Source organism: Mastomys coucha, unplaced genomic scaffold (genome assembly GCF_008632895.1).
Source record: "Mastomys coucha isolate ucsf_1 unplaced genomic scaffold, UCSF_Mcou_1 pScaffold13, whole genome shotgun sequence".
NCBI classification, from domain to species: Eukaryota; Metazoa; Chordata; class Mammalia; order Rodentia; family Muridae; genus Mastomys; species Mastomys coucha.
Window position 1 is genome coordinate 12,525,627 of NW_022196895.1, and position 7,718 is coordinate 12,533,344.

At 38.2% G+C, this 7,718-nt stretch overlaps 1 non-coding gene across 1 annotated transcript; it reads left to right on the forward strand.

The window, feature by feature from the left end:
- Nucleotides 1-7,206: 7,206 nt before the first annotated feature.
- Nucleotides 7,207-7,338, forward strand: LOC116087913. The gene has a single exon (XR_004117693.1). It is a non-coding gene; the product is annotated as a small nucleolar RNA SNORA17 (small nucleolar RNA).
- The last annotated feature ends 380 nt before the right edge of the window (nucleotides 7,339-7,718 follow it).

Below are 7,718 nucleotides of genomic sequence, written 5' to 3' on the forward strand. Positions count from 1 at the left end.
GTTTAGGTATGGTCCTTGAATTCCTGATCTTTCCAAGACTTTTATAATGAAGGGGTGTTGGATTTTTTTCAAATGTTTTCTCAGCATCTAATGAAATGATCATGTAGTTTTTTTTCTTTGAGTTTGTTTATATAGTGGATTATGTTGATGAATTTCTGTATATTGAACCAACCCTGCATCTGTGGGATGATGCCTACTTGATCATGATGGATGATCATTTTATTGTGTTCTTGGATTCGGTTTGTGAGAATTTTATTGGGTATTTTTGCATCAATATTCATAAGGGAAATTGGTGCAAAGTTCTATTTCTTTGTTGTGTCTTTGTGTGGTTTAGGTATCAGAGCAATTGAGACTTTATGGAACAAATTGGGTAGTATTCCTTCTGTTTCTTGGAGTAATTTGAAGTGTATTGGTATTAGTTTTTTGTTTTTTTGTTTTTTGTTTTTTTTTTTGAAGGTCTGATCTAACACTGCACTAAACCCAACTGGTCCTGAGCTTTTTTTGGTTGGGAGACTATTAATGACTGCTTCTATTTCTTTAGCTGTTAAGGGACTGTTTAGATTGTTTATCTGATCCTGATTTAACTTTGGTACCTGCTGTCTGTCTAGAAAATTGTCCATCTCATTCAGATTTTCCAGTTTTGTTAAGTATAAGCTTTTATAGTAGGATCTGATGATTTTTTAGATTTCCTGTTTCTGTTGTTATATCTCCCTTTTCATTTCTGATTTTGTTGATTTAGATACTGTCTCTGTGCCCTCTGGTTAGTCTGGCTAAGGGTTTATCTATCTTGTTGACTTTCTCAAAGAAGCAGCTCCTGGTTGGATAATTCCATATATTTTTCTTTTTGTTTCTTCTTGGTTGATTTCAGCTCTAAGTGTGATTATTTCCTTCCTCTACTTCTCTTGGGTCTATTTGCTTCTTTTTTTCTAGAGCTTTCAGTTGTGCTGTCAAGTGGCTAGTGTATACTTTCTCCAGTTTCTTTTTGGAGGCCCTCAGAGCTATGAGTTTTCCTCTTAGCACTAGTTTCATTGTGTCCCAAAAGTTTGTGTATGTTGTGTCTGTATGTGTGTCTTCATTTTATTAAACTCTAAAATGTCTTTAATTTCTTTATTTCTTCCTTGACCAAGTTATCATTGAGTAGAGTGTTCTTCGGCTTGCACGTGTATGTGGGCTCTCTATTATTTTTGTTGTTATTGAAGACTAGCATTAGTCCATTCTGATCTGACAGGATGCATGGGATTATTTCAATCTTCTTGTATCTGTTGAGGCCTGTTTTGTGACTAATTATATAGTCAGTTTTGGAGAAGGTACTATGGGGTGCTGAGAAGGAGGTATATTCTTTTGTTTAGTATAAAATGTTGTATAGATATCTTTTAAATCCAATTGGTTCAAAACTTCTGTTAGTTTCACTGTATCTCTGTTTAGTTTCTGTTTTCATTATCTATCCCTTGGTGAGAGTTGGGTGTTGAAATCCCCCACTATTACTGTGTGAGATGCAATTTTGAGTTTTAGCAAAGTTTTTTCTTTCTTTCTTTCTTTTTTTTTTTGAATGTGTGTGCCCTTTAATTTGAAGCATAGATATTCAGAATTGAGACTTCACCTTGGTAAATTTTATACTTGATGAGTTTGAATTATCCCTCTTTATCTTTTTTGATCACTTTAGGTTTAAAGTCGATTTTATTGGATATTAGAATGACTACTCCAGCTTGTTTCTTGGAACCATTTGCTTGGAAAATTGTTTTTAAGCCTTTTACTCTGAGGTAGTGTCTGTCTTTGTCACTGAGGTGCATTTCCTGTATGCAGCAAAATGTTGGGTCCTTTTAATGTATCCAGTCTGATAGTCTATGTAGTTTTATTGGGGAAATACGTCCACTGATATTAAGAGGTATTAAGGAAAATTGATTGTTGCTTCCTATTATTTTTGTTGCTAGAGGTGGAATTATGTTTATGTGACTGACTTCTTTTATGATTTGTTAAAAGAAGATAATTTTCTTGCTATTTCTAGGGTGTAGTTTCCCTCCTTTTGTTTGAGTTTTCCATTTGTTATCCTTTGAAGGGCTAGATTTGTGGAAAGATATTGTGCAAATTTGTTTTTGCCATGGAATACCTTGGTTCCTTCATCTATGGTAATTGAGAGTTTTGCTGGGTATAGTAGCCTGGGCTGGCATTTGTTCTCTTCGAATGTGTATTACATCTGTCCAGGATCTTCTGGCTTTCATAGTCAATGACAAGAAGTCTGGTGTAATTCTGATAGGTCTGCCTTTATTATGTTATTTGACTTTTTTCTCTTACTGCTTTTAATATTATTTCTTTGTTTTGTGCATTTTGTGTTTTGACTATTATGTGACAGGAGGAATTTCTTTTCTGGTCCAGTCTATTTGGAGTTCTGTATACTTCTTCTATGTTCATGGGTATCTCTTTCTTTAGGTTAGGGAAGTTGTCTCCTATAATTTTGTTGAAGATATTTACTGGCCCTTAAGTTGGACTCTTCACTCTCTTCTATACCTATTATCCTTAGGTTTGGTCTTCTTATTGTGTCCTGGATTTCTTGGATGTTTTGAGTTAGGAGTTTTCTGCATTTTGTATTTTTTGACTGCTGTGTCAGTCAATGTTTTCTATTGTCTTCTGCACTTGAGATCCTCTCTTCTATCTCTTGTATTCTGTTGGTGGTGCTCACATCTATAACTCCTGACCTGTCTCCTAGGTTTTCTATCTCCAGAGTTGTCTCCCTTCATGATTTCTTTGTTGTTTCTATTTACATTTTTATATCTTGGATGATTTTGTTCAATTTCTTCACCTGTTTGGTTATGTTTTCCTATAATTATTTAAGAGATTTTTGTATTCCCTTTTCAAGGGCTTCTATCTGTTTACTGGTGTTCTCCTATATTTCTTTAAGGGAGTTATTTATGTCCTTTTTAAAGTCCTCTATCAGCATCATGAGATGTAATTTTAACTGAGAATCTTACTTTTCTGGTGTGTTGGGGTATTCAGGACTTGCTGTTGTGGGAGAACAGGGTTCTGATGATGCCTTGTAGCCTTGTTTTTGTTTTTGTTGTTGTTTTGTTTTGTTTTGTTTGTTTGTTTTTTTGATAAGGTTCTTGTGCTTGCCTTTTACTATCTGGTTACCTCTGGTGTTAGTTGGTCTTGCTGTCTTGGGCTTTAGCTTGTCCCTCCTATGGGCCTGTAATCCTGTGTCAGCACTCCTGGGAAATCAGCTCTTCACTAGCTGGACCTGTGCACAGAGAGTTGTGGAACAACCCCAGCTCCTGGGTGCAGATGGAGACTGGAAGGACCCTGTCCAAGCTGCTTCACAGCTCCTGTGGCCTGCGCACTCCTGGCTGATCCCATTTTAGAAAGTCACCAGAGAGAAATTCTGTGTTGGGATTTTGATGGGGATTGCACTGAATCTGTAGATTGCCTTTGGTAGGATGACCATTTTTACTATGCTAATTCTGCCAGTCTATGAGCATGGGAGATCTCTCCATTTTTTGAGAACTTCTTCAAATTCTTTCTTGAGAGATTTGAAGTTATTGTCATACTAATCTTTCACTTGTTTGGTTAGAGTTATCCCAAGATATTTTATATTACTTGTGGCTATTGTGAAGGGAGTTGTTTCCCTAATTTCTTTCTCAGCCTGTCTATCATTTGTATAAAGGAAGGCTACTGACTTATTTGAGTTAATTTTATACTCTGCTGCTATGCTGAAGTTGTTTATCAGCTGGAGAAATTCTCTGGCAGAATTTTTGGGGTTGCTTATCATATTATCAGCAAAAAGTGATATCTTTAATTCTTCTCTGCCAATTTATATCCCTTTGATCTTTTTTTGTTGTCTTATTGTCCTAGCTAGCACTTTGAGTACTATATTGAATATATATGGGGAGAATGTCTTGTCTTGTCCCCGATTTTAGTGGGATTGCTTCATGTATTGCTCCATTTAATTTGATATTGGTTTTGGGTTTTAGTAAACTGTTTTTATTATGTTAAGTATAGGCTTTGATTCCTGATCTCTCCAATACTTTTAACATGAAGGGGTGTTGCATTTTGTCAAGTGCTTTTTCTGCATCTAAGGAGATGATCATGGAATTTTTTTCTTTGAGTTTGTTTATATAGTGGATTACATCAATACATTTTCATATATTGAACCAACTTTGCAACCCTTGGATGTAGCCTACTTGATAGTGGTGAATGAAGGCTTTTACGTGTTCTTGGATTCAGTCTGCAAGATATTTATTGAGTATTTTTGCATCGATATTCATAAGCACAATTGGTCTGAAGTTCTCATTTTTGGTTGGGTCCTTGTGTGGTTTAGGTTTCAGAGTAATTGTGGCTTCATTGAATGAATTAGGTAGTGTTCATTCTGTTTCTATTTTATGGACTAGTTTGAGGAATATTGGTATAAGGTCTTCTTTGAAACTCTGGAAGAATTCTGCATTAAATCCTTCTTCCCTGAGATTTTTTTGGTTGGGAAGTGTTTAATGCCTTCTTCAATTTTTTATGGGATATGGGCTTGTTTAGATAGTTTATTTGCTCTTGATTTAAACCCAGATAGTGAAAAAAAATCTTAACAATAAAAGAACAGCTGAGAGAATCACCATCCCTGACCTCAAGCTCTATTAAAAAGCAATAGTGATAAAAAAAAACCTGCATGGTATTGGTACAGAGACAGACACATTGATCAATGGAATAGAATTGAAGATCTAGAAAAAAAAAAGCACACACTTATGGTCACTTGGTCTTTGACAAAGACGCCAAAAATATATAATGGAAAAAAGAAAGTATCTTCAATAAATGGTGCTGGTCTAACTGGCTTTCTATATGTAGAAAAATGAATATAGACCCATATTTGTCACCTTGCACAAAGCTCAATTCCAAGTGGATCAAGGACCTCAAAATAAAACCAAATACACTGAATCTAATAGAAGAGAAAGCGGGAAAGAGCTCTGAACTCATTGGCAGAGGGAGAAATTACCTAAACAGACCTCCAATGGCTCATACTCTAAGACCAAGAATTGATAAATTGGACCTCATGAAACTGGAAAGTTTCTGTAAGGCAAAGGACAGTCAATATGACAAATCAGCAACCTACAGGGTGGGAAAAAATTTCCAGTAACCCCACATCAGATTGAGGGCTAATATCCAAAATATATAAAGAACTCAAGCTAACCACACACATACACACACACACACACACACACACACACACAACCAAATAACCCAATAAAAAATGGGATATAGAACTAAACCGAGAATTCACTCCTCCATTGCTAGTGGGGTTGCAAACTGGTACAACCACTCTGGAAATCAATCTGGAGGTTCCTCAGAAAAATGGAAATAAATCTACCTGAAGACTCAACAATACCACTCTTAGGAATATACCCAGAAGTTTCTCCACCATGTCACAGTGGCACATGTTCCACTATGTTCTTAGCAGTCTTATTTGTGATAGACAGAAGCTGGAAACAATCCAGATGTTCCAGGACAGAAGAATGGATACAGAAAATGTAGTTCATTTACACAATGGAATACTTCTCAGGTATTAAGAAGAGGACATCCTGAGTTTTGCAGTCAAATGAAAGGAAGTAGAAAATATCCTGAGTTAGGTAACCCAGACCCCAAAAGACATGCATGGTATGTACTCACTAATAAGTGGATATTAGACAAAAAAAGTACAGAATACCCATGATACAGTCCATAGAACTCAAAAAGTTCAACAAGCTGAAGGGCCCAAGTGAGGACTCTTCAGTCCCACTTTGAGAGAGAAGAAAGCAATCACAATGGGGGAGGGACCTGGAAGGGACAGGGACTGGTGAAGAGAGGTGAATCTGATCTCGTATTTAGTGGGGTGAAAGGACTGAAGCCCCGAGGGCCCACAGAAAGAATGGAAATAGGAAATGTTTGCGGGGTAGGAGGTTAAGGGGACCCTCTAGAAAGTACCAGAGACGTGGGAGGTAAGAGATTCTTAGGACTCAAAGGAAGGGACCTTAGATGAAATGTCCTACAGTGGGGAGAGGGAACTTGTAGAGCCCACCTGCAGCAGAAAGACAGGACATCAATTGAGAGATGGAATTGCCTTTCTACAGTCACAACTCTGAGCCATAATTGTTTTTGTTTGAAAGAATTACAGGGATGGAAATGGAGAAGAGCCTGAGAAAAGAAGATCCAGTGACAGGCCCAAAGTAGGATCCAGCTTAAGGGGTGGTCCCAAGGCCTGACACTATTACCGAGGTTATGGAGTGCTCACATAAAGGGACCTATTATGACTGCCCTATGAAAGGCCCAACAAGCAGCTGAAAGAGTCAGATGCAGATATTTGCACCCAACCAATGGACAGAAGCAGCTGACCCCTGTGGCTGAATTAGGAAAAAGCTGGAAGAAACTGAGGAGGAGGAGGAGGAGGAGGAGGGAGAGGAGGAGGAAGAACAGGAGGAGGAAGAGGAAGAGGAGGAGGAGGAAGAAGAGGAAGAGGAGGAAGGCAACCCTGTAGAAAAAGGAGTGGTCTAAATTAACATGGACGCCAAGATCTCTCAGACACTGCATCACCAACCAGGTAGCATACAGCAGCTGATATGAAACCCCTAACACATATACAGCAGACGACTGCCAGGTCAGGGTTCAGTCAGAGAAGATGTACCTAATCCTCAAGAGACTGGAGGCTCCAGGGAGTTTAGATGCCTAGAGGGGGGTATGGGGACATCCTTGTGGAAGACAGTGGGCAGGGCAGGAGGTATGGGATGTGGAACAGTTGGAGGGTGGGTAGGGAGGGTGGACTGGGAGGGGAATAAAATTTGAGTGTAAAAAAATTTTCAGTAAAAAGTAGGAAAAAAAAAAGACTATCAGAACGTATTACAAGTATGACCCAACTGTAAACTATCTGGAAGAAACTCACTTCACGCCCATAGACCCTTTAAAGGTAAAACCTTCAAGAATATATACTATGCAAACATTAGTTCAGCAAACATGAAAGTGCTGCATTAATAATAGGAGAAGTAGACTGCAGATCAAAGAGAATTTTGAGACATGCCAAAGGATATTAAGTAATCTGTGAAGTAGTAAGGAGTCTGTGAAGAAGAGATGCAGTCCTGAGCACACATACCAAACAGTAAGGCTACAGTGACACATTCAGAGCTGGTGCTTAAGTCAGTCAATCTGTTGAAATCCAAACAATTAGATAGAAACTTAATAAGAATATAGGACTTAACTCTATCGCCTGCCCCTAGAAGCTATGCAAGTATGGCTGTTGTGTCACATGTTTGCCAGTAGGTGGCATGAACAACTGGAGTACATGAAAAATCTGGTGTTTTACTGAATCTGATCTGAATCTGCAGGATCTCCATGACACAGGGCAACAACAGGATATCCAAGGAGTCCTGGTGAGGATCCAGTTTTGATAGAGTAACAGAAGCCAGAGGCCTTAAACCAGACCAACGATTGCAATGAACTTTTGCAAGCAAAGAAGTGTGGACTGTAGCACACACTGTAACACACTACAGCTTACACAACAAGATTGTTCTTTTCTGTTGTGCGGCAGGTTGCAAGGGTGGAGGGTTGGTATGAGAGGAGGGGTAAATGAGTTGGATTGGGGCACAGGAGGTAAAGTACACAAAGAACCAATAAAAAGTTAAAAAAAAAAAAGGACTTCATCAAATGATAGGATCTAAATTGTTCTTTCCCCTCTTGATTTTCTGATAAAACATTCCAGTTAACGACAGACTGCATGC